The sequence below is a fragment of the Aquarana catesbeiana genome, linkage group LG04 (assembly GCF_042186555.1).
Source record: "Aquarana catesbeiana isolate 2022-GZ linkage group LG04, ASM4218655v1, whole genome shotgun sequence".
In the NCBI taxonomy this organism is placed as follows: Eukaryota; Metazoa; Chordata; class Amphibia; order Anura; family Ranidae; genus Aquarana; species Aquarana catesbeiana.
Window position 1 is genome coordinate 37,019,769 of NC_133327.1, and position 23,314 is coordinate 37,043,082.

Genomic DNA, 23,314 nt, shown 5'->3' on the forward strand with positions numbered 1-23,314 from the left:
TTCCCACCACCTAGTACGTTCTAGACAATAAACACCTTGTGCCTTGATGCATTCCACCGGACTTGAAATTGGCGGGAGAGAGCTACCCGGGGGGGGGGGAAGGGGGGGCTTTAAAGACAAAGACACCATAATTGCATTGGCCGGGAATCGAACCCGGGCCTCCCGCGTGGCAGGCGAGAATTCTACCACTGAACCACCAATGCGCCACGCCGGGGCCGGCGCCATCACCCTCCTCGCTCAGCTGGTCTAGGAGAGTCCAGCTTTTGCCCAGACTTGACTTGGCATTAGCTTGTCAACATCGATGGAAACGCCTTGTCATCTACATTGTGACTTTGCCAGATGGACCCACTCCCCATGGGATCGGTAGCAAACTAGATCCACATTTTGTTGTTGATGCTCCTCCTCAGCAACAAGAGCAGAGTGGCGCAGCGGAAGCGTGCTGAGCCAAAACCCTCAGCATAAGGATGGCACTGGCACCTTTTGCTTGTCAACATCGATGGAAACGCCTCGTCATCTACATTGTGACTTTGCCAGATGGACCCACTCCCCATGGGATCGGTAGCAAACTAGATCCACATTTTGTTGTCGATGCACCAGCTCGGCAGCAAGAGCAGAGTGGCGCAGCGGAAGCGTGCTGGGCCCATAACCCAGAGGTCGATGGATCGAAACCATCCTCTGCTACGTTGCCTTTTCCTATGCCAGTCGATATTTGCTAGTGGGGCCAAAGGGCGCTCTTTCACACACAAAGAGAAGTTGAACCTGATTCTGGTGGTTAAACGAGTCCAAAACCCTCAGCATAAGGATGGCACGGGCACCTTTTGTGCTAATGCAATATTGTCTCTTGGCAAAGGAAGCCTGGCCGTGCTTTCTTTAATGGATTGCTTTTGTCCAATACTGCCTGCCTGACTTTGGCTGAAGCCACAGCTGCCTCAAAAAAAAAAACGCGTCAACGCCGCCTTGGCACATGTTATGAGGAGGACTCTGGCTTCCCATGTTGCTCGCGGCGCTCGGTTCCAAGCTTCAACAACAAACGCAAAAGCCAGGTGCCTCCCAGGAAGGCAGCGTTTGGAGAATGCGGGCATCGATCCCGCTACCTCTCGCATGCTAAGCGAGCGCTCTACCACTTGAGCTAATCCCCCTTTGCTTGGGCTCCCCGTTGGCGCTATGGCTGATCCCTGTCCTCTTATGTGCTATGCGTAATATATGCAGTTTTGCAAAATCCACAACCTGCTCTGGCCGCTAGACACCAGGACAGCCACCCGTTTTCCGAGCTTCGAAGGTTTGCACTCTCCCTTCCTCAGAGTCCCCCCATTTTTTTTCTCCCTTCGTGAGTCCATTGACAACTGATCCCTTTCGGAAGTATGACCTCATGGGTTTCAATGATGTCATTAGGAGAAGGTGGTTTCCAAAAGAACCTTCCCACCACCTAGTACGTTCTAGACAATAAACACCTTGTGCCTTGATGCATTCCACCGGACTTGAAATTGGCGGGAGAGAGCTACCCGGGGGGGGGGAAGGGGGGGCTTTAAAGACAAAGACACCATAATTGCATTGGCCGGGAATCGAACCCGGGCCTCCCGCGTGGCAGGCGAGAATTCTACCACTGAACCACCAATGCGCCACGCCGGGGCCGGCGCCATCACCCTCCTCGCTCAGCTGGTCTAGGAGAGTCCAGCTTTTGCCCAGACTTGACTTGGCATTAGCTTGTCAACATCGATGGAAACGCCTTGTCATCTACATTGTGACTTTGCCAGATGGACCCACTCCCCATGGGATCGGTAGCAAACTAGATCCACATTTTGTTGTTGATGCTCCTCCTCAGCAACAAGAGCAGAGTGGCGCAGCGGAAGCGTGCTGAGCCAAAACCCTCAGCATAAGGATGGCACTGGCACCTTTTGCTTGTCAACATCGATGGAAACGCCTCGTCATCTACATTGTGACTTTGCCAGATGGACCCACTCCCCATGGGATCGGTAGCAAACTAGATCCACATTTTGTTGTCGATGCACCAGCTCGGCAGCAAGAGCAGAGTGGCGCAGCGGAAGCGTGCTGGGCCCATAACCCAGAGGTCGATGGATCGAAACCATCCTCTGCTACGTTGCCTTTTCCTATGCCAGTCGATATTTGCTAGTGGGGCCAAAGGGCGCTCTTTCACACACAAAGAGAAGTTGAACCTGATTCTGGTGGTTAAACGAGTCCAAAACCCTCAGCATAAGGATGGCACGGGCACCTTTTGTGCTAATGCAATATTGTCTCTTGGCAAAGGAAGCCTGGCCGTGCTTTCTTTAATGGATTGCTTTTGTCCAATACTGCCTGCCTGACTTTGGCTGAAGCCACAGCTGCCTCAAAAAAAAAAACGCGTCAACGCCGCCTTGGCACATGTTATGAGGAGGACTCTGGCTTCCCATGTTGCTCGCGGCGCTCGGTTCCAAGCTTCAACAACAAACGCAAAAGCCAGGTGCCTCCCAGGAAGGCAGCGTTTGGAGAATGCGGGCATCGATCCCGCTACCTCTCGCATGCTAAGCGAGCGCTCTACCACTTGAGCTAATCCCCCTTTGCTTGGGCTCCCCGTTGGCGCTATGGCTGATCCCTGTCCTCTTATGTGCTATGCGTAATATATGCAGTTTTGCAAAATCCACAACCTGCTCTGGCCGCTAGACACCAGGACAGCCACCCGTTTTCCGAGCTTCGAAGGTTTGCACTCTCCCTTCCTCAGAGTCCCCCCATTTTTTTTCTCCCTTCGTGAGTCCATTGACAACTGATCCCTTTCGGAAGTATGACCTCATGGGTTTCAATGATGTCATTAGGAGAAGGTGGTTTCCAAAAGAACCTTCCCACCACCTAGTACGTTCTAGACAATAAACACCTTGTGCCTTGATGCATTCCACCGGACTTGAAATTGGCGGGAGAGAGCTACCCGGGGGGGGGAAGGGGGGGGCTTTAAAGACAAAGACACCATAATTGCATTGGCCGGGAATCGAACCCGGGCCTCCCGCGTGGCAGGCGAGAATTCTACCACTGAATCACCAATGCGCCACGCCGGGGCCGGCGCCATCACCCTCCTCGCTCAGCTGGTCTAGGAGAGTCCAGCTTTTGCCCAGACTTGACTTGGCATTAGCTTGTCAACATCGATGGAAACGCCTTGTCATCTACATTGTGACTTTGCCAGATGGACCCACTCCCCATGGGATCGGTAGCAAACTAGATCCACATTTTGTTGTTGATGCTCCTCCTCAGCAACAAGAGCAGAGTGGCGCAGCGGAAGCGTGCTGAGCCAAAACCCTCAGCATAAGGATGGCACTGGCACCTTTTGCTTGTCAACATCGATGGAAACGCCTCGTCATCTACATTGTGACTTTGCCAGATGGACCCACTCCCCATGGGATCGGTAGCAAACTAGATCCACATTTTGTTGTCGATGCACCAGCTCGGCAGCAAGAGCAGAGTGGCGCAGCGGAAGCGTGCTGGGCCCATAACCCAGAGGTCGATGGATCGAAACCATCCTCTGCTACGTTGCCTTTTCCTATGCCAGTCGATATTTGCTAGTGGGGCCAAAGGGCGCTCTTTCACACACAAAGAGAAGTTGAACCTGATTCTGGTGGTTAAACGAGTCCAAAACCCTCAGCATAAGGATGGCACGGGCACCTTTTGTGCTAATGCAATATTGTCTCTTGGCAAAGGAAGCCTGGCCGTGCTTTCTTTAATGGATTGCTTTTGTCCAATACTGCCTGCCTGACTTTGGCTGAAGCCACAGCTGCCTCAAAAAAAAAAACGCGTCAACGCCGCCTTGGCACATGTTATGAGGAGGACTCTGGCTTCCCATGTTGCTCGCGGCGCTCGGTTCCAAGCTTCAACAACAAACGCAAAAGCCAGGTGCCTCCCAGGAAGGCAGCGTTTGGAGAATGCGGGCATCGATCCCGCTACCTCTCGCATGCTAAGCGAGCGCTCTACCACTTGAGCTAATCCCCCTTTGCTTGGGCTCCCCGTTGGCGCTATGGCTGATCCCTGTCCTCTTATGTGCTATGCGTAATATATGCAGTTTTGCAAAATCCACAACCTGCTCTGGCCGCTAGACACCAGGACAGCCACCCGTTTTCCGAGCTTCGAAGGTTTGCACTCTCCCTTCCTCAGAGTCCCCCCATTTTTTTTCTCCCTTCGTGAGTCCATTGACAACTGATCCCTTTCGGAAGTATGACCTCATGGGTTTCAATGATGTCATTAGGAGAAGGTGGTTTCCAAAAGAACCTTCCCACCACCTAGTACGTTCTAGACAATAAACACCTTGTGCCTTGATGCATTCCACCGGACTTGAAATTGGCGGGAGAGAGCTACCCGGGGGGGGGGGAAGGGGGGGCTTTAAAGACAAAGACACCATAATTGCATTGGCCGGGAATCGAACCCGGGCCTCCCGCGTGGCAGGCGAGAATTCTACCACTGAACCACCAATGCGCCACGCCGGGGCCGGCGCCATCACCCTCCTCGCTCAGCTGGTCTAGGAGAGTCCAGCTTTTGCCCAGACTTGACTTGGCATTAGCTTGTCAACATCGATGGAAACGCCTTGTCATCTACATTGTGACTTTGCCAGATGGACCCACTCCCCATGGGATCGGTAGCAAACTAGATCCACATTTTGTTGTTGATGCTCCTCCTCAGCAACAAGAGCAGAGTGGCGCAGCGGAAGCGTGCTGAGCCAAAACCCTCAGCATAAGGATGGCACTGGCACCTTTTGCTTGTCAACATCGATGGAAACGCCTCGTCATCTACATTGTGACTTTGCCAGATGGACCCACTCCCCATGGGATCGGTAGCAAACTAGATCCACATTTTGTTGTCGATGCACCAGCTCGGCAGCAAGAGCAGAGTGGCGCAGCGGAAGCGTGCTGGGCCCATAACCCAGAGGTCGATGGATCGAAACCATCCTCTGCTACGTTGCCTTTTCCTATGCCAGTCGATATTTGCTAGTGGGGCCAAAGGGCGCTCTTTCACACACAAAGAGAAGTTGAACCTGATTCTGGTGGTTAAACGAGTCCAAAACCCTCAGCATAAGGATGGCACGGGCACCTTTTGTGCTAATGCAATATTGTCTCTTGGCAAAGGAAGCCTGGCCGTGCTTTCTTTAATGGATTGCTTTTGTCCAATACTGCCTGCCTGACTTTGGCTGAAGCCACAGCTGCCTCAAAAAAAAAAACGCGTCAACGCCGCCTTGGCACATGTTATGAGGAGGACTCTGGCTTCCCATGTTGCTCGCGGCGCTCGGTTCCAAGCTTCAACAACAAACGCAAAAGCCAGGTGCCTCCCAGGAAGGCAGCGTTTGGAGAATGCGGGCATCGATCCCGCTACCTCTCGCATGCTAAGCGAGCGCTCTACCACTTGAGCTAATCCCCCTTTGCTTGGGCTCCCCGTTGGCGCTATGGCTGATCCCTGTCCTCTTATGTGCTATGCGTAATATATGCAGTTTTGCAAAATCCACAACCTGCTCTGGCCGCTAGACACCAGGACAGCCACCCGTTTTCCGAGCTTCGAAGGTTTGCACTCTCCCTTCCTCAGAGTCCCCCCATTTTTTTTCTCCCTTCGTGAGTCCATTGACAACTGATCCCTTTCGGAAGTATGACCTCATGGGTTTCAATGATGTCATTAGGAGAAGGTGGTTTCCAAAAGAACCTTCCCACCACCTAGTACGTTCTAGACAATAAACACCTTGTGCCTTGATGCATTCCACCGGACTTGAAATTGGCGGGAGAGAGCTACCCGGGGGGGGGAAGGGGGGGCTTTAAAGACAAAGACACCATAATTGCATTGGCCGGGAATCGAACCCGGGCCTCCCGCGTGGCAGGCGAGAATTCTACCACTGAACCACCAATGCGCCACGCCGGGGCCGGCGCCATCACCCTCCTCGCTCAGCTGGTCTAGGAGAGTCCAGCTTTTGCCCAGACTTGACTTGGCATTAGCTTGTCAACATCGATGGAAACGCCTTGTCATCTACATTGTGACTTTGCCAGATGGACCCACTCCCCATGGGATCGGTAGCAAACTAGATCCACATTTTGTTGTTGATGCTCCTCCTCAGCAACAAGAGCAGAGTGGCGCAGCGGAAGCGTGCTGAGCCAAAACCCTCAGCATAAGGATGGCACTGGCACCTTTTGCTTGTCAACATCGATGGAAACGCCTCGTCATCTACATTGTGACTTTGCCAGATGGACCCACTCCCCATGGGATCGGTAGCAAACTAGATCCACATTTTGTTGTCGATGCACCAGCTCGGCAGCAAGAGCAGAGTGGCGCAGCGGAAGCGTGCTGGGCCCATAACCCAGAGGTCGATGGATCGAAACCATCCTCTGCTACGTTGCCTTTTCCTATGCCAGTCGATATTTGCTAGTGGGGCCAAAGGGCGCTCTTTCACACACAAAGAGAAGTTGAACCTGATTCTGGTGGTTAAACGAGTCCAAAACCCTCAGCATAAGGATGGCACGGGCACCTTTTGTGCTAATGCAATATTGTCTCTTGGCAAAGGAAGCCTGGCCGTGCTTTCTTTAATGGATTGCTTTTGTCCAATACTGCCTGCCTGACTTTGGCTGAAGCCACAGCTGCCTCAAAAAAAAAAACGCGTCAACGCCGCCTTGGCACATGTTATGAGGAGGACTCTGGCTTCCCATGTTGCTCGCGGCGCTCGGTTCCAAGCTTCAACAACAAACGCAAAAGCCAGGTGCCTCCCAGGAAGGCAGCGTTTGGAGAATGCGGGCATCGATCCCGCTACCTCTCGCATGCTAAGCGAGCGCTCTACCACTTGAGCTAATCCCCCTTTGCTTGGGCTCACCGTTGGCGCTATGGCTGATCCCTGTCCTCTTATGTGCTATGCGTAATATATGCAGTTTTGCAAAATCCACAACCTGCTCTGGCCGCTAGACACCAGGACAGCCACCCGTTTTCCGAGCTTCGAAGGTTTGCACTCTCCCTTCCTCAGAGTCCCCCCATTTTTTTTCTCCCTTCGTGAGTCCATTGACAACTGATCCCTTTCGGAAGTATGACCTCATGGGTTTCAATGATGTCATTAGGAGAAGGTGGTTTCCAAAAGAACCTTCCCACCACCTAGTACGTTCTAGACAATAAACACCTTGTGCCTTGATGCATTCCACCGGACTTGAAATTGGCGGGAGAGAGCTACCCGGGGGGGGGAAGGGGGGGCTTTAAAGACAAAGACACCATAATTGCATTGGCCGGGAATCGAACCCGGGCCTCCCGCGTGGCAGGCGAGAATTCTACCACTGAACCACCAATGCGCCACGCCGGGGCCGGCGCCATCACCCTCCTCGCTCAGCTGGTCTAGGAGAGTCCAGCTTTTGCCCAGACTTGACTTGGCATTAGCTTGTCAACATCGATGGAAACGCCTTGTCATCTACATTGTGACTTTGCCAGATGGACCCACTCCCCATGGGATCGGTAGCAAACTAGATCCACATTTTGTTGTTGATGCTCCTCCTCAGCAACAAGAGCAGAGTGGCGCAGCGGAAGCGTGCTGAGCCAAAACCCTCAGCATAAGGATGGCACTGGCACCTTTTGCTTGTCAACATCGATGGAAACGCCTCGTCATCTACATTGTGACTTTGCCAGATGGACCCACTCCCCATGGGATCGGTAGCAAACTAGATCCACATTTTGTTGTCGATGCACCAGCTCGGCAGCAAGAGCAGAGTGGCGCAGCGGAAGCGTGCTGGGCCCATAACCCAGAGGTCGATGGATCGAAACCATCCTCTGCTACGTTGCCTTTTCCTATGCCAGTCGATATTTGCTAGTGGGGCCAAAGGGCGCTCTTTCACACACAAAGAGAAGTTGAACCTGATTCTGGTGGTTAAACGAGTCCAAAACCCTCAGCATAAGGATGGCACGGGCACCTTTTGTGCTAATGCAATATTGTCTCTTGGCAAAGGAAGCCTGGCCGTGCTTTCTTTAATGGATTGCTTTTGTCCAATACTGCCTGCCTGACTTTGGCTGAAGCCACAGCTGCCTCAAAAAAAAAAACGCGTCAACGCCGCCTTGGCACATGTTATGAGGAGGACTCTGGCTTCCCATGTTGCTCGCGGCGCTCGGTTCCAAGCTTCAACAACAAACGCAAAAGCCAGGTGCCTCCCAGGAAGGCAGCGTTTGGAGAATGCGGGCATCGATCCCGCTACCTCTCGCATGCTAAGCGAGCGCTCTACCACTTGAGCTAATCCCCCTTTGCTTGGGCTCCCCGTTGGCGCTATGGCTGATCCCTGTCCTCTTATGTGCTATGCGTAATATATGCAGTTTTGCAAAATCCACAACCTGCTCTGGCCGCTAGACACCAGGACAGCCACCCGTTTTCCGAGCTTCGAAGGTTTGCACTCTCCCTTCCTCAGAGTCCCCCCATTTTTTTTCTCCCTTCGTGAGTCCATTGACAACTGATCCCTTTCGGAAGTATGACCTCATGGGTTTCAATGATGTCATTAGGAGAAGGTGGTTTCCAAAAGAACCTTCCCACCACCTAGTACGTTCTAGACAATAAACACCTTGTGCCTTGATGCATTCCACCGGACTTGAAATTGGCGGGAGAGAGCTACCCGGGGGGGGGGAAGGGGGGGCTTTAAAGACAAAGACACCATAATTGCATTGGCCGGGAATCGAACCCGGGCCTCCCGCGTGGCAGGCGAGAATTCTACCACTGAACCACCAATGCGCCACGCCGGGGCCGGCGCCATCACCCTCCTCGCTCAGCTGGTCTAGGAGAGTCCAGCTTTTGCCCAGACTTGACTTGGCATTAGCTTGTCAACATCGATGGAAACGCCTTGTCATCTACATTGTGACTTTGCCAGATGGACCCACTCCCCATGGGATCGGTAGCAAACTAGATCCACATTTTGTTGTTGATGCTCCTCCTCAGCAACAAGAGCAGAGTGGCGCAGCGGAAGCGTGCTGAGCCAAAACCCTCAGCATAAGGATGGCACTGGCACCTTTTGCTTGTCAACATCGATGGAAACGCCTCGTCATCTACATTGTGACTTTGCCAGATGGACCCACTCCCCATGGGATCGGTAGCAAACTAGATCCACATTTTGTTGTCGATGCACCAGCTCGGCAGCAAGAGCAGAGTGGCGCAGCGGAAGCGTGCTGGGCCCATAACCCAGAGGTCGATGGATCGAAACCATCCTCTGCTACGTTGCCTTTTCCTATGCCAGTCGATATTTGCTAGTGGGGCCAAAGGGCGCTCTTTCACACACAAAGAGAAGTTGAACCTGATTCTGGTGGTTAAACGAGTCCAAAACCCTCAGCATAAGGATGGCACGGGCACCTTTTGTGCTAATGCAATATTGTCTCTTGGCAAAGGAAGCCTGGCCGTGCTTTCTTTAATGGATTGCTTTTGTCCAATACTGCCTGCCTGACTTTGGCTGAAGCCACAGCTGCCTCAAAAAAAAAAACGCGTCAACGCCGCCTTGGCACATGTTATGAGGAGGACTCTGGCTTCCCATGTTGCTCGCGGCGCTCGGTTCCAAGCTTCAACAACAAACGCAAAAGCCAGGTGCCTCCCAGGAAGGCAGCGTTTGGAGAATGCGGGCATCGATCCCACTACCTCTCGCATGCTAAGCGAGCGCTCTACCACTTGAGCTAATCCCCCTTTGCTTGGGCTCCCCGTTGGCGCTATGGCTGATCCCTGTCCTCTTATGTGCTATGCGTAATATATGCAGTTTTGCAAAATCCACAACCTGCTCTGGCCGCTAGACACCAGGACAGCCACCCGTTTTCCGAGCTTCGAAGGTTTGCACTCTCCCTTCCTCAGAGTCCCCCCATTTTTTTTCTCCCTTCGTGAGTCCATTGACAACTGATCCCTTTCGGAAGTATGACCTCATGGGTTTCAATGATGTCATTAGGAGAAGGTGGTTTCCAAAAGAACCTTCCCACCACCTAGTACGTTCTAGACAATAAACACCTTGTGCCTTGATGCATTCCACCGGACTTGAAATTGGCGGGAGAGAGCTACCCGGGGGGGGGGAAGGGGGGGCTTTAAAGACAAAGACACCATAATTGCATTGGCCGGGAATCGAACCCGGGCCTCCCGCGTGGCAGGCGAGAATTCTACCACTGAACCACCAATGCGCCACGCCGGGGCCGGCGCCATCACCCTCCTCGCTCAGCTGGTCTAGGAGAGTCCAGCTTTTGCCCAGACTTGACTTGGCATTAGCTTGTCAACATCGATGGAAACGCCTTGTCATCTACATTGTGACTTTGCCAGATGGACCCACTCCCCATGGGATCGGTAGCAAACTAGATCCACATTTTGTTGTTGATGCTCCTCCTCAGCAACAAGAGCAGAGTGGCGCAGCGGAAGCGTGCTGAGCCAAAACCCTCAGCATAAGGATGGCACTGGCACCTTTTGCTTGTCAACATCGATGGAAACGCCTCGTCATCTACATTGTGACTTTGCCAGATGGACCCACTCCCCATGGGATCGGTAGCAAACTAGATCCACATTTTGTTGTCGATGCACCAGCTCGGCAGCAAGAGCAGAGTGGCGCAGCGGAAGCGTGCTGGGCCCATAACCCAGAGGTCGATGGATCGAAACCATCCTCTGCTACGTTGCCTTTTCCTATGCCAGTCGATATTTGCTAGTGGGGCCAAAGGGCGCTCTTTCACACACAAAGAGAAGTTGAACCTGATTCTGGTGGTTAAACGAGTCCAAAACCCTCAGCTTAACCACTTGACGACCGCCTCACGCCGATGTACGTCGGCAAGGTGGCACGGACAGGCAAAATCACGTACATGTACGTGATTTGCCTTCCGCGGGTGGGGGGTCCGATCGGTCCCCCCCCCGGTGCCCGAGGCGGTCGCCATTTGTTCCCGGGCGATGAGAGGTGAGGGGGCGGCCATCCATTGTTGGCCACCCCCTCCCGATCGCTCCCGGCGAATGAAAATGCTTCCTTTCCCTCTGTAATGTAAACAGAGGGAAAGGAAGTGATGTCATCTCTCCTCGAGTCGGTCTTTTTGATCCGACGCAGAGGAGAGAAGACATCCAAGTAAGTGCACCAACACTACACTTACAGTAGAACACGCAGGCACACATTTCACCCCCCTGTCACCCCCCGATCACCCCCCTGTACCCCCTGTCACTCTGTCACCAATAGCAGTTTTTTTTTTTTTTGCATTGGTGTCAGTTTGTGTCAGTTAGAAGTGTTAGGGCAGTTAGGTTAGCCCCCTTTAGGTCTAGGGTACCCCCCCTTAGGTCCAGGGTACCCCCCTAACCCCCCCTAATAAAAGTTAACCCCTTGATTACCCCCCGTCACCAGTGTCGCTAAGCGATCGTTTTTCTGATCGCTGTATTAGTGACACAGGTGACGCTAGTTAGGGAGGTAAGTATATAGGTTCGCTGTCAGTGTTTTATAGCGACAGGGACCCCCATATACTACCTGCTAAAGGTTTTAACCCCCTGATTGCCCCCTAGTTAACCCTTTCACCAGCGATCACCGTATAACTGTTACGGGTGACGCTGGTTAGCTAGTTTGTTTTTTGTAGTTTATTACAGTTTATTACAGTTTATTATAGTTTTAGGGCACCCGCCGTTTATTACCCTATAAAGGTTTAACCCCCTAATTGCCCGGCGGTGATAGAAGTTAAGTTTTTAGGATCAGATAAGGTCTGCGTCGCCCCAGGCAGCGTCAGGTTAGCGCCAGTACCGCTAAAACCCACGCACGCAGCATACACCTCCCTTAGTGCTATAGTATCTGAACGGATCGATATCTGATCCGATCAGATCTATACTCCCCAGCAGTTTAGGGTTCCCTGAAACGCAGTGTTAGCGGGATCAGCCCAGATACCTGCTAGCACCTGCGTTTTGCTCCTCGGCCCAGCCCTGCCCAGCCCACCCAAGTGCAGTATCGATCGATAACTGACACTTACAAAACACTAAGCACACATAACTGCAGCGTTCGCAGAGTCAGGCCTGATCCCTGCGATCGCTAACAGTTTTTTGGTAGCGTTTTTATACAGTCGCCAACAGTCAGGAGCTTTTTTGCCTGTGAGTCTCACTAGTGTACCCCTAAATTTAGAGGCCAAAATGGCAAATCGAAGGTACACTAGTGAAGAGGCCTACACGTTTCTGAGTATGACAGATAGTGAAGAGGAAGTCACTCATCTGTCAAGTTCAGGCTCAGAATACGAACCTGTAGAGGACAGCGGCTCCATGACAGATAGCTCTGACGACAGAGTTGTGGTCCCTGCTAGAGTCAGGCGTACCAGACCCCATTCTTCTTCTTCTGTCCTTGAAGTGCAAGAACCGCAGGGCTCTCGTATGGAGCAGAGAAGTACTAGCGCCGCTATTCCTTCTGGTGAACTGGCAAGCACCAGCGGCCTAGTACACCCTGGTCGTACATCCAGCACTGCAGTATCACGTGGTGACGTGGCGAGTCCCATAAGTGCAGTTCAAGCTGGCGAGGTGGCAAGCACTAGTAGTGTCCCGCTGCCACCAAGAAGACAAAGACAGGCCCGTCGTGCCCATAGTGCCCTTCCTGCTGCATTGGCCAATCCGAATTGGGAACCTTCCACTTCTGCAGCACCCGTACTTCCCCCTTTCACTGGCCAACCCGGAATTCAGGTGGAAACAGTTGACTTTACGCCACTGGATTTTTATTCACTGTTTTTCACCGAAGATCTCTATAGATCTATTGTGGACCAAAGCAATTTATACGCTGGTCAACACATCGCCGCTAATCCCCAGTCCTCCCTTGCCAGAGATTGGAGACCAATTACGGTCTCCGAATTTAAGACCTTTCTGGGCCTTTCCCTCCTCATGGGGTTGAATAAAAAGAGTAAGTTGCGGTCATATTGGTCCACTGACCCAATTTACCATTCACCCTTGTTCTCTGCTTCCATGGCCAGGGCACGATACGAGCAGATTTTGCGGTTCATGCACTTCAACGACAATGAACTCTGTCGTCCTCGTGGAGACCCTGCATACGATCGGCTCTACAAAATTCGGCCCCTCGTAAACCACTTCAACCAACGTTTTGCAGACTTGTTTACCCCCCATCAAGTTGTCTGCGTTGATGAGTCCCTGATTAAGTTTTCTGGCCGCTTGTCATTCAAACAGTACCTTCCCAGCAAGCGTGCCAGATACGGGGTCAAGATGTATAAGCTCTGTGACAGGGCCACAGGCTATACATGTAGATTTATGGTTTACGAGGGCAAAGATAGTCACGTAGAGCCGATCAACTGCCCTGACTACATAGGAAGCGCTGGCAAGATAGTGTGGGACTTGGTGTCACCCTTATTCGGAAAGGGGTACCACTTGTACGTGGACAATTATTATACGAGCGTGCCACTTTTTAGTCACTTGTTTGATCAGCAGATTGGAGCATGTGGCACCGTGCGACCTAATCGCCGGGGCTTTCCCCAGCGGCTTGTAGATTCCCGTCTTAGGCTGGGGGAGAGAGCCTGCTTGAAGTATAATAATTTGCTCGCTATGAAGTGGAGGGATAAGAAGAATGTTTTCGTTCTCACCTCCCTTCATGCAGACACGACGACCCAAATTTCTACGGCGACTGGTGTTGTGGAGAAACCCCTCTGTGTCCACGAATACAACCTTAATATGGGAGGGGTGGACCTCAACGACCAGTTGTTGGCGCCGTACTTAGTTGCCCGTAAGGCCAGACGCTGGTACAAAAAAGTGTCTGTATACTTATTTCAATTGGCTTTGCTGAATGCTCATGTGCTATACAGAGCTTCAGGACAGACTGGATCCTTCCTTAAATTCCAGGAAGAGATCGTCAGAGCCCTTCTGTTTCCAGACGGTGCTCTACCTCACCTTCCCCAACCAAATGCAGTAAGCCGGCTGCATGAGCGGCATTTTCTTTATGCCATCCCGAGTACCCCTACCCAACGAGCCCCCCAAAAAAGATGTCGTGTCTGTAGCAAGCGCGGATTTAGGCGTGACACCCGGTCTTATTGTCCCTCCTGTCCTGGCAATCCTGGTCTTTGCATGGGTGAATGCTTTGAACGCTACCATACATTAGTTGAGTATTAGCGTAGGGTTCAGCACTGCACAGACTAGGCACACTAACACAGGGTCTCCCAAGATGCCATTGCATTTTGAGAGACCCAAACCTGGAACAAGTTACAAAAGTTAAAAGTTACTAAAAAAAAGTGTAAAAAAAAATTAAAAAAAAATTAAAAAAAATAAAAACAAAAAAAAATATAAAATAAAAAAACCAAAAATAGTTGTTGTTTTATTGTTCTCTCTCTCTCTATTCTCTCTCTATTGTTCTTCTCTTTTTTACTCTATTCTATTCTGCAATGTTTTATTGTTATTATGTTTTACCATGTTTCCTTTTCAGATTTTTCATACTTTACCGTTTACTTTGTTTTGTTGGTAACCATTTTATTGTTTTCAGGTACACCATTCAGTTGCAGCGCGGATTTATTTATCTTGACAGCAACAGCGTTTGCTCCCACGATATATAAAGCCGTGACTCCAGCGCTGTCGGAGGTGATTTCACCACCACAGTTACATACTTCAGCATATATGCCGAAGCGTGGGGGCAGCAGTGGGTGGAGGAGCAATTTGCTCCTGCCTTTTGCGGGAGGATGCCCCCATGCTTCGGCATATATATATTTTAGGCACAGGTTGCGTTAAATGTTTTATTTTTTACTATGTTTTTTTTTTGTATTTGCTTTGCAGGTATGGTAAGTCTTACTGTTATACTGTAATGTTACTTTGTTTTATTGTTAACCATCATTTGCTTAGCAGGTACGCCATTCAGTTGCAGCGCGGATTTATTTATCTTGACAGCAACAGCGTTTGCTCCCACGATATATAAAGCCGTGACTCCAGCGCTGTCGGAGGTGATTTCACCACCACAGTTACATACTTCAGCATATATGCCGAAGCGTGGGGGCAGCAGTGGGTGGAGGAGCAATTTGCTCCTGCCTTTTGCGGGAGGATGCCCCCATGCTTCGGCATATATAAATGGTGCATGTATGCCCATCATTAGAAGTGGGTGGATGAAGGGAGGTATTCTAATGGTGGGCATACCCACCGATCAATATCTTTTTTTCGTTCAGCCCACAGGCTGCATGAAAAAAAAGTTTACAATATATGCCTAACAAGGACCAGCAACGTACTGGTATGTTGCTGGACTTTGAGTGGTTATACCAGAATGATGCCTGCAGGTTTAGGTATCATCTTGGTATCATTCTTTTCAGCCAGCGGTCGGCTTTCATGTAAAAGCAATCCTAGCGGCTAATTAGCCTCTAGACTGCTTTTGCAAGCAGTGGGAGGGAATGCCCCCCCCTCCCCCACCGTCTTCCATGTTTTTCTCTGGCTTTCCTGTCCCAACAGGGAACCTGAAAATGCAGCCGGTCATTCAGCCAGCTGACCATAGAGCTGATCAGAGACCAGAATGGCTCCAAACATCTCTATGGCCTAAGAAACCGGAAGCTACGAGCATTTTATGACTTAGATTTCGCCGAATGTAAACAGCGCCATTGGGAAATTGGGAAAGCATTTTATCACACCGATCTTGGTGTGATCAGATGCTTTGAGGGCAGAGGAGAGATCTAGGGTCTAATAGAGCCCAATTTTTTAAAAAAAGAGTACCTGTCACTACCTATTGCTATCATAGGGGATATTTACATTCCCTGAGATAACAATAAAATTAATTTTAAAAAAATAAAAATGAAAGGAACAGTTTAAAAATAAGATAAAAAAGCAAAAAAATAATAAAGAAAAAAAAAAAAAAAAAAAAAAGCACCCCTGTCCCCCCCTGCTCTCGCGCAAAGGCGAACGCAAGCGTCGGTCTGGCGTCAAATGTAAACAGCAATTGCACCATGCATGTGAGGTATCACCGCGAAGGACAGAACAAGGGCAGTAATTTTAGCAGTAGACCTCCTCTGTAAATCTAAAGTGGTAACCTGTAAAGGCTTTTAAAGGCTTTTAAAAATGTATTTATTTTGTCGCCGCTGCGCGTTTGTGCGCAATTTTAAAGCATGTCATGTTTGGTATCCATGTACTCGGCCTAAGATCATCTTTTTTATTTCATCAAACATTTGGGCAATATAGTGTGTTTTAGTGCATTAAAATTTAAAAAAGTGTGTTTTTTCCCCAAAAAATGCGTTTGAAAAATCGCTGCGCAAATACTGTGTGAAAAAAAAATATGAAACACCCACCATTTTAATCTGTAGGGCATTTCCTTTAAAAAAAATATATAATGTTTGGGGGTTCAAAGTAATTTTCTTGCAAAAAAAAATTATTGTTTCATGTAATCAAAAAGTGTCAGAAAGGGCTTTGTCTTCAAGTGGTTAGAAGAGTGGGTGATGTGTGACATAAGCTTCTAAATGTTGTGCATAAAATGCCAGGACAGTTCAAACCCCCCCCAAATGACCCCATTTTGGAAAGTAGACACCCCAAGCTATTTGCTGAGAGGCATGTCGAGTCCATGGAATATTTTATATTGTGACACAAGCTGCGGGAAAGAGACAAATATTTTTTTTTTTTTTTTTTTTTTGCACAAAGATGTCACTAAATGATATATTGCTCAAACATGCCATGGGAATATGTGAAATTACACCCCAAAATACATTCTGTTGCTTCTCCTGAGTATGGGGATACCACATGTGTGGGACTTTTTGGGAGCCTAGCCGCGCACGGGACCCCGAAAAACAAGCCCCGCCTTCAGGCTTTCTAAGGGCGTAAATTTTTGATTTCACTCTTCACTGCCTAGCACAGTTTCGGAGGCCATGGAATGCCCAGATAGCACAACCCCCCCCCAAATGACCCCATTTTGGAAAATAGACACCCCAAGCTATTTGCTGAGAGGTATAGCGAGTATTTTGCAGACCTCACTTTTTGTCACAAACTTTCGAAAATTGAAAAAAGAAAAAAAAAATACATTTTTTTTGTCTTTCTTCATTTTCAAAAACAAATGAGAGCTGCAAAATACTCACCATGCCTCTCAGCAAATAGCTTGGGGTGTCTACTTTCCAAAATGGGGTCATTTGGGGGGGGTTTGTGCCATCTTGGCATTTTATGGCCTTCAAAACTGTTATAGGAAGTGAGGAGTGAAATCAAAAATTTATGCCCTTAGAAATCCTGAAGGCGGTGCTTGGTTTTCGGGGCCCCGTACGCGGCTAGGCTCCCAAAAAGTCCTAAACATGTGGTATCCCCATACTCAGGAGAAGCAGCAGAATGTATTTTGGGGTGTAATTCCACATATGCCCATGGCATGTTTGAGCAATATATCATTTAGTGACAACTTTGTGCAAAAAAAAAAAAAAAAAAAAAAAAAAAGTGTTACTTTCCCGCAACTTGTGTCAAAATATAAAATATTCCATGGACTCAACATGCCTCTCAGCAAATAGTTTGGGGTGTCTACTTTCCAAAATGGGGTCATTTGGGGGGGGTTTGTGCCATCTTGGCATTTTATGGCCTTCAAAACTGTGATAGGTAGTGAGGAGTCAAATCACAACATTACGCCCTTAGAAATCCTGAAGGCGGTGCTTGGTTTTCGGGGCCCCGTATGCGGCTAGGCTCCCAAAAAGTCCCACACATGTGGTATCCCCATACTCAGGAGAAGCAGCTAAATGTATTTTGGGGTGCAATTCCACATATGCCCATGGCCTGTGTGAGAAATATATCATTTAGTGACAACTTTGTGCAAAAAAAAAAAAAATTGTCACTTTCCCGCAACTTGTGTCAAAAAATAAAATATTCCATGGACTCAACATGCCTCTCAGCAATTACCTTGGGGTGTCTACTTTCCAAAATGGGGTCATTTGGGGGGGTTTTGTGCCATCTTGGCATTTTATGGCCTTCAAAACTGTGATAGGAAGTGAGGAGTGAAATCAAAAATTTATGCCCTTAGAAATCCTGAAGGCGGTGCTTGGTTTTCGGGGCCCCGTACGCGGATAGGCTCCCAAAAAGTCCTAAACATGTGGTATCCCCATACTCAGGAGAAGCAGCAGAATGTATTTTGGGGTGTAATTCCACATATGCCCATGGCATGTTTGAGCAATATATCATTTAGTGACAACTTTGTGCAAAAAAAAAAAAAAAAAAAAGTGTTACTTTCCCGCAACTTGTGTCAAAATATAAAATATTCCATGGACTCAACATGCCTCTCAGCAAATAGTTTGGGGTGTCTACTTTCCAAAATGGGGTCATTTGGGGGGGTTTTGTGCCATCTTGACATTTTATGGCCTTCAAAACTGTGATAGGTAGTGAGGAGTCAAATCACAACATTACGCCCTTAGAAATCCTGAAGGCGGTGCTTGGTTTTCGGGGCCCCGTATGCGGCTAGGCTCCCAAAAAGTCCCACACATGTGGTATCCCCATACTCAGGAGAAGCAGCTAAATGTATTTTGGGGTGCAATTCCACATATGCCCATGTCCTGTGTGAGAAATATATCATTTAGTGACAACTTTGTGCAAAAAAAAAAAAAATTGTCACTTTCCCGCAACTTGTGTCAAAAAAGAAAGTATTCCATGGACTCAACATGCCTCTCAGCAAATAGCTTGGGGTGTCTACTTTCCAAAATGGGGTCATTTGGGGGGGTTTTGTGCCATCTGGGCATTTTATGGCCTTCAAAACTGTGATAGGTAGTGAGGAATGAAATCAAAAATTTATGCCCTTAGAAATCCTGAAGGCGGTGATTGGATTTCGGGGCCCCGTACGCGGCTAGGCTCCCAAAAAGTCCCACACATGTGGTATCCCCATACTCAGGAGAAGCAGCTGAATGTATTTTGGGGTGCAATTCCACATAGGCCCATGGCCTGTGTGAGCAATATATCATTTAGTGACAACTTTTTGTAAATATTTTTTTTTTTTTTTTTTTTTGTCATTATTCAATCACTTGGGACAAAAAAAATAAATATTCAATGGGTTCAACATGCCTCTCAGCAATTTCCTTGGGGTGTCTACTTTCCAAAATGGGGTCATTTGGGGGGGTTTTGTACTGCCCTGCCATTTTAGCACCTCATGAAATGACATAGGCAGTCATAAACTAAAAGCTGTGTAAATTCCAGAAAATGTACCCTAGTTTGTAGACGCTATAACTTTTGCGCAAACCAATGAATATACGCTTATTAACTTTTTTTTTACCAAAGACATGTGGCCGAATAAATTTTGGCCTAAATGTATGACTAAAATTGAGTTTATTGGATTTTTTTTATAACAAAAAGTAGAAAATATCATTTTTTTTCAAAATTTTCGGTCTTTTTCCGTTTATAGCGCAAAAAATAAAAACGGCAGAGGTGATCAAATGCCATCAAAAGAAAGCTCTATTTGTGGGAAGAAAAGGACGCAAATTTCGTTTGGGTACAGCATTGCATGACCGCGCAATTAAAAGTTAAAGTGATGCAGTGCCAAATTGGAAAAAGACCTCTGGTCCTTAGGCAGCATAATGGTCCGGGGCTCAAGTGGATAAGGATGGCATGGGCACCTTTTGTGCTAATGCAATATTGTCTCTTGGCAAAGGAAGCCTGGCCGTGCTTTCTTTAATGGATTGCTTTTGTCCAATACTGCCTGCCTGACTTTGGCTGAAGCCACAGCTGCCTCAAAAAAAAAAACGCGTCAACGCCGCCTTGGCACATGTTATGAGGAGGACTCTGGCTTCCCATGTTGCTCGCGGCGCTCGGTTCCAAGCTTCAACAACAAACGCAAAAGCCAGGTGCCTCCCAGGAAGGCAGCGTTTGGAGAATGCGGGCATCGATCCCGCTACCTCTCGCATGCTAAGCGAGCGCTCTACCACTTGAGCTAATCCCCCTTTGCTTGGGCTCCCCGTTGGCGCTATGGCTGATCCCTGTCCTCTTATGTGCTATGCGTAATATATGCAGTTTTGCAAAATCCACAACCTGCTCTGGCCGCTAGACACCAGGACAGCCACCCGTTTTCCGAGCTTCGAAGGTTTGCACTCTCCCTTCCTCAGAGTCCCCCCATTTTTTTTCTCCCTTCGTGAGTCCATTGACAACTGATCCCTTTCGGAAGTATGACCTCATGGGTTTCAATGATGTCATTAGGAGAAGGTGGTTTCCAAAAGAACCTTCCCACCACCTAGTACGTTCTAGACAATAAACACCTTGTGCCTTGATGCATTCCACCGGACTTGAAATTGGCGGGAGAGAGCTACCCGGGGGGGGGAAGGGGGGGGCTTTAAAGACAAAGACACCATAATTGCATTGGCCGGGAATCGAACCCGGGCCTCCCGCGTGGCAGGCGAGAATTCTACCACTGAACCACCAATGCGCCACGCGGGGGCCGGCGCCATCACCCTCCTCGCTCAGCTGGTCTAGGAGAGTCCAGCTTTTGCCCAGACTTGACTTGGCATTAGCTTGTCAACATCGATGGAAACGCCTTGTCATCTACATTGTGACTTTGCCAGATGGACCCACTCCCCATGGGATCGGTAGCAAACTAGATCCACATTTTGTTGTTGATGCTCCTCCTCAGCAACAAGAACAGAGTGGCGCAGCGGAAGCGTGCTGAGCCAAAACCCTCAGCATAAGGATGGCACTGGCACCTTTTGCTTGTCAACATCGATGGAAACGCCTCGTCATCTACATTGTGACTTTGCCAGATGGACCCACTCCCCATGGGATCGGTAGCAAACTAGATCCACATTTTGTTGTCGATGCACCAGCTCGGCAGCAAGAGCAGAGTGGCGCAGCGGAAGCGTGCTGGGCCCATAACCCAGAGGTCGATGGATCGAAACCATCCTCTGCTACGTTGCCTTTTCCTATGCCAGTCGATATTTGCTAGTGGGGCCAAAGGGCGCTCTTTCACACACAAAGAGAAGTTGAACCTGATTCTGGTGGTTAAACGAGTCCAAAACCCTCAGCATAAGGATGGCACGGGCACCTTTTGTGCTAATGCAATAATGTCTCTTGGCAAAGGAAGCCTGGCCGTGCTTTCTTTAATGGATTGCTTTTGTCCAATACTGCCTGCCTGACTTTGGCTGAAGCCACAGCTGCCTCAAAAAAAAAAACGCGTCAACGCCGCCTTGGCACATGTTATGAGGAGGACTCTGGCTTCCCATGTTGCTCGCGGCGCTCGGTTCCAAGCTTCAACAACAAACGCAAAAGCCAGGTGCCTCCCAGGAAGGCAGCGTTTGGAGAATGCGAGCATCGATCCCGCTACCTCTCGCATGCTAAGCGAGCGCTCTACCACTTGAGCTAATCCCCCTTTGCTTGGGCTCCCCGTTGGCGCTATGGCTGATCCCTGTCCTCTTATGTGCTATGCGTAATATATGCAGTTTTGCAAAATCCACAACCTGCTCTGGCCGCTAGACACCAGGACAGCCACCCGTTTTCCGAGCTTCGAAGGTTTGCACTCTCCCTTCCTCAGAGTCCCCCCATTTTTTTTCTCCCTTCGTGAGTCCATTGACAACTGATCCCTTTCGGAAGTATGACCTCATGGGTTTCAATGATGTCATTAGGAGAAGGTGGTTTCCAAAAGAACCTTCCCACCACCTAGTACGTTCTAGACAATAAACACCTTGTGCCTTGATGCATTCCACCGGACTTGAAATTGGCGGGAGAGAGCTACCCGGGGGGGGGGGGAAGGGGGGGCTTTAAAGACAAAGACACCATAATTGCATTGGCCGGGAATCGAACCCGGGCCTCCCGCGTGGCAGGCGAGAATTCTACCACTGAACCACCAATGCGCCACGCTGGGGCCGGCGCCATCACCCTCCTCGCTCAGCTGGTCTAGGAGAGTCCAGCTTTTGCCCAGACTTGACTTGGCATTAGCTTGTCAACATCGATGGAAACGCCTTGTCATCTACATTGTGACTTTGCCAGATGGACCCACTCCCCATGGGATCGGTAGCAAACTAGATCCACATTTTGTTGTTGATGCTCCTCCTCAGCAACAAGAGCAGAGTGGCGCAGCGGAAGCGTGCTGAGCCAAAACCCTCAGCATAAGGATGGCACTGGCACCTTTTGCTTGTCAACATCGATGGAAACGCCTCGTCATCTACATTGTGACTTTGCCAGATGGACCCACTCCCCATGGGATCGGTAGCAAACTAGATCCACATTTTGTTGTCGATGCACCAGCTCGGCAGCAAGAGCAGAGTGGCGCAGCGGAAGCGTGCTGGGCCCATAACCCAGAGGTCGATGGATCGAAACCATCCTCTGCTACGTTGCCTTTTCCTATGCCAGTCGATATTTGCTAGTGGGGCCAAAGGGCGCTCTTTCACACACAAAGAGAAGTTGAACCTGATTCTGGTGGTTAAACGAGTCCAAAACCCTCAGCATAAGGATGGCACGGGCACCTTTTGTGCTAATGCAATATTGTCTCTTGGCAAAGGAAGCCTGGCCGTGCTTTCTTTAATGGATTGCTTTTGTCCAATACTGCCTGCCTGACTTTGGCTGAAGCCACAGCTGCCTCAAAAAAAAAAACGCGTCAACGCCGCCTTGGCACATGTTATGAGGAGGACTCTGGCTTCCCATGTTGCTCGCGGCGCTCGGTTCCAAGCTTCAACAACAAACGCAAAAGCCAGGTGCCTCCCAGGAAGGCAGCGTTTGGAGAATGCGGGCATCGATCCCGCTACCTCTCGCATGCTAAGCGAGCGCTCTACCACTTGAGCTAATCCCCCTTTGCTTGGGCTCCCCGTTGGCGCTATGGCTGATCCCTGTCCTCTTATGTGCTATGCGTAATATATGCAGTTTTGCAAAATCCACAACCTGCTCTGGCCGCTAGACACCAGGACAGCCACCCGTTTTCCGAGCTTCGAAGGTTTGCACTCTCCCTTCCTCAGAGTCCCCCCATTTTTTTTCTCCCTTCGTGAGTCCATTGACAACTGATCCCTTTCGGAAGTATGACCTCATGGGTTTCAATGATGTCATTAGGAGAAGGTGGTTTCCAAAAGAACCTTCCCACCACCTAGTACGTTCTAGACAATAAACACCTTGTGCCTTGATGCATTCCACCGGACTTGAAATTGGCGGGAGAGAGCTACCCGGGGGGGGGGGAAGGGGGGGCTTTAAAGACAAAGACACCATAATTGCATTGGCCGGGAATCGAACCCGGGCCTCCCGCGTGGCAGGCGAGAATTCTACCACTGAACCACCAATGCGCCACGCCGGGGCCGGCGCCATCACCCTCCTCGCTCAGCTGGTCTAGGAGAGTCCAGCTTTTGCCCAGACTTGACTTGGCATTAGCTTGTCAACATCGATGGAAACGCCTTGTCATCTACATTGTGACTTTGCCAGATGGACCCACTCCCCATGGGATCGGTAGCAAACTAGATCCACATTTTGTTGTTGATGCTCCTCCTCAGCAACAAGAGCAGAGTGGCGCAGCGGAAGCGTGCTGAG

The 23,314-nt window shown here is 49.7% G+C and overlaps 18 non-coding genes across 18 annotated transcripts; all 18 read right to left on the reverse strand.

The window, feature by feature from the left end:
• Positions 1 to 132: 132 nt before the first annotated feature.
• On the reverse strand, positions 133 to 203 carry TRNAG-GCC (transfer RNA glycine (anticodon GCC)). The gene has a single exon. It is a non-coding gene; the product is annotated as a tRNA-Gly (tRNA).
• An 863-nt stretch (positions 204 to 1,066) lies between these two features.
• Positions 1,067 to 1,139, reverse strand: TRNAA-AGC (transfer RNA alanine (anticodon AGC)). The gene has a single exon. It is a non-coding gene; the product is annotated as a tRNA-Ala (tRNA).
• A 408-nt stretch (positions 1,140 to 1,547) lies between these two features.
• Positions 1,548 to 1,618, reverse strand: TRNAG-GCC (transfer RNA glycine (anticodon GCC)). Its single transcript has one exon. It is a non-coding gene; the product is annotated as a tRNA-Gly (tRNA).
• Positions 1,619 to 2,481: 863 nt separating this feature from the next.
• Positions 2,482 to 2,554, reverse strand: TRNAA-AGC (transfer RNA alanine (anticodon AGC)). Its single transcript has one exon. It is a non-coding gene; the product is annotated as a tRNA-Ala (tRNA).
• A 1,342-nt stretch (positions 2,555 to 3,896) lies between these two features.
• TRNAA-AGC (transfer RNA alanine (anticodon AGC)) lies at positions 3,897 to 3,969 on the reverse strand. The gene has a single exon. It is a non-coding gene; the product is annotated as a tRNA-Ala (tRNA).
• Positions 3,970 to 4,378: 409 nt separating this feature from the next.
• On the reverse strand, positions 4,379 to 4,449 carry TRNAG-GCC (transfer RNA glycine (anticodon GCC)). The gene has a single exon. It is a non-coding gene; the product is annotated as a tRNA-Gly (tRNA).
• An 863-nt stretch (positions 4,450 to 5,312) lies between these two features.
• Positions 5,313 to 5,385, reverse strand: TRNAA-AGC (transfer RNA alanine (anticodon AGC)). Its single transcript has one exon. It is a non-coding gene; the product is annotated as a tRNA-Ala (tRNA).
• A 407-nt stretch (positions 5,386 to 5,792) lies between these two features.
• TRNAG-GCC (transfer RNA glycine (anticodon GCC)) lies at positions 5,793 to 5,863 on the reverse strand. The gene has a single exon. It is a non-coding gene; the product is annotated as a tRNA-Gly (tRNA).
• An 863-nt stretch (positions 5,864 to 6,726) lies between these two features.
• Positions 6,727 to 6,799, reverse strand: TRNAA-AGC (transfer RNA alanine (anticodon AGC)). Its single transcript has one exon. It is a non-coding gene; the product is annotated as a tRNA-Ala (tRNA).
• A 407-nt stretch (positions 6,800 to 7,206) lies between these two features.
• TRNAG-GCC (transfer RNA glycine (anticodon GCC)) lies at positions 7,207 to 7,277 on the reverse strand. Its single transcript has one exon. It is a non-coding gene; the product is annotated as a tRNA-Gly (tRNA).
• Positions 7,278 to 8,140: 863 nt separating this feature from the next.
• Positions 8,141 to 8,213, reverse strand: TRNAA-AGC (transfer RNA alanine (anticodon AGC)). Its single transcript has one exon. It is a non-coding gene; the product is annotated as a tRNA-Ala (tRNA).
• A 408-nt stretch (positions 8,214 to 8,621) lies between these two features.
• TRNAG-GCC (transfer RNA glycine (anticodon GCC)) lies at positions 8,622 to 8,692 on the reverse strand. The gene has a single exon. It is a non-coding gene; the product is annotated as a tRNA-Gly (tRNA).
• A 1,344-nt stretch (positions 8,693 to 10,036) lies between these two features.
• Positions 10,037 to 10,107, reverse strand: TRNAG-GCC (transfer RNA glycine (anticodon GCC)). The gene has a single exon. It is a non-coding gene; the product is annotated as a tRNA-Gly (tRNA).
• Positions 10,108 to 19,688: 9,581 nt separating this feature from the next.
• TRNAA-AGC (transfer RNA alanine (anticodon AGC)) lies at positions 19,689 to 19,761 on the reverse strand. Its single transcript has one exon. It is a non-coding gene; the product is annotated as a tRNA-Ala (tRNA).
• A 408-nt stretch (positions 19,762 to 20,169) lies between these two features.
• On the reverse strand, positions 20,170 to 20,240 carry TRNAG-GCC (transfer RNA glycine (anticodon GCC)). The gene has a single exon. It is a non-coding gene; the product is annotated as a tRNA-Gly (tRNA).
• A 1,346-nt stretch (positions 20,241 to 21,586) lies between these two features.
• Positions 21,587 to 21,657, reverse strand: TRNAG-GCC (transfer RNA glycine (anticodon GCC)). Its single transcript has one exon. It is a non-coding gene; the product is annotated as a tRNA-Gly (tRNA).
• Positions 21,658 to 22,520: 863 nt separating this feature from the next.
• TRNAA-AGC (transfer RNA alanine (anticodon AGC)) lies at positions 22,521 to 22,593 on the reverse strand. The gene has a single exon. It is a non-coding gene; the product is annotated as a tRNA-Ala (tRNA).
• A 409-nt stretch (positions 22,594 to 23,002) lies between these two features.
• TRNAG-GCC (transfer RNA glycine (anticodon GCC)) lies at positions 23,003 to 23,073 on the reverse strand. The gene has a single exon. It is a non-coding gene; the product is annotated as a tRNA-Gly (tRNA).
• Between the last annotated feature and the right edge of the window lie 241 nt (positions 23,074 to 23,314).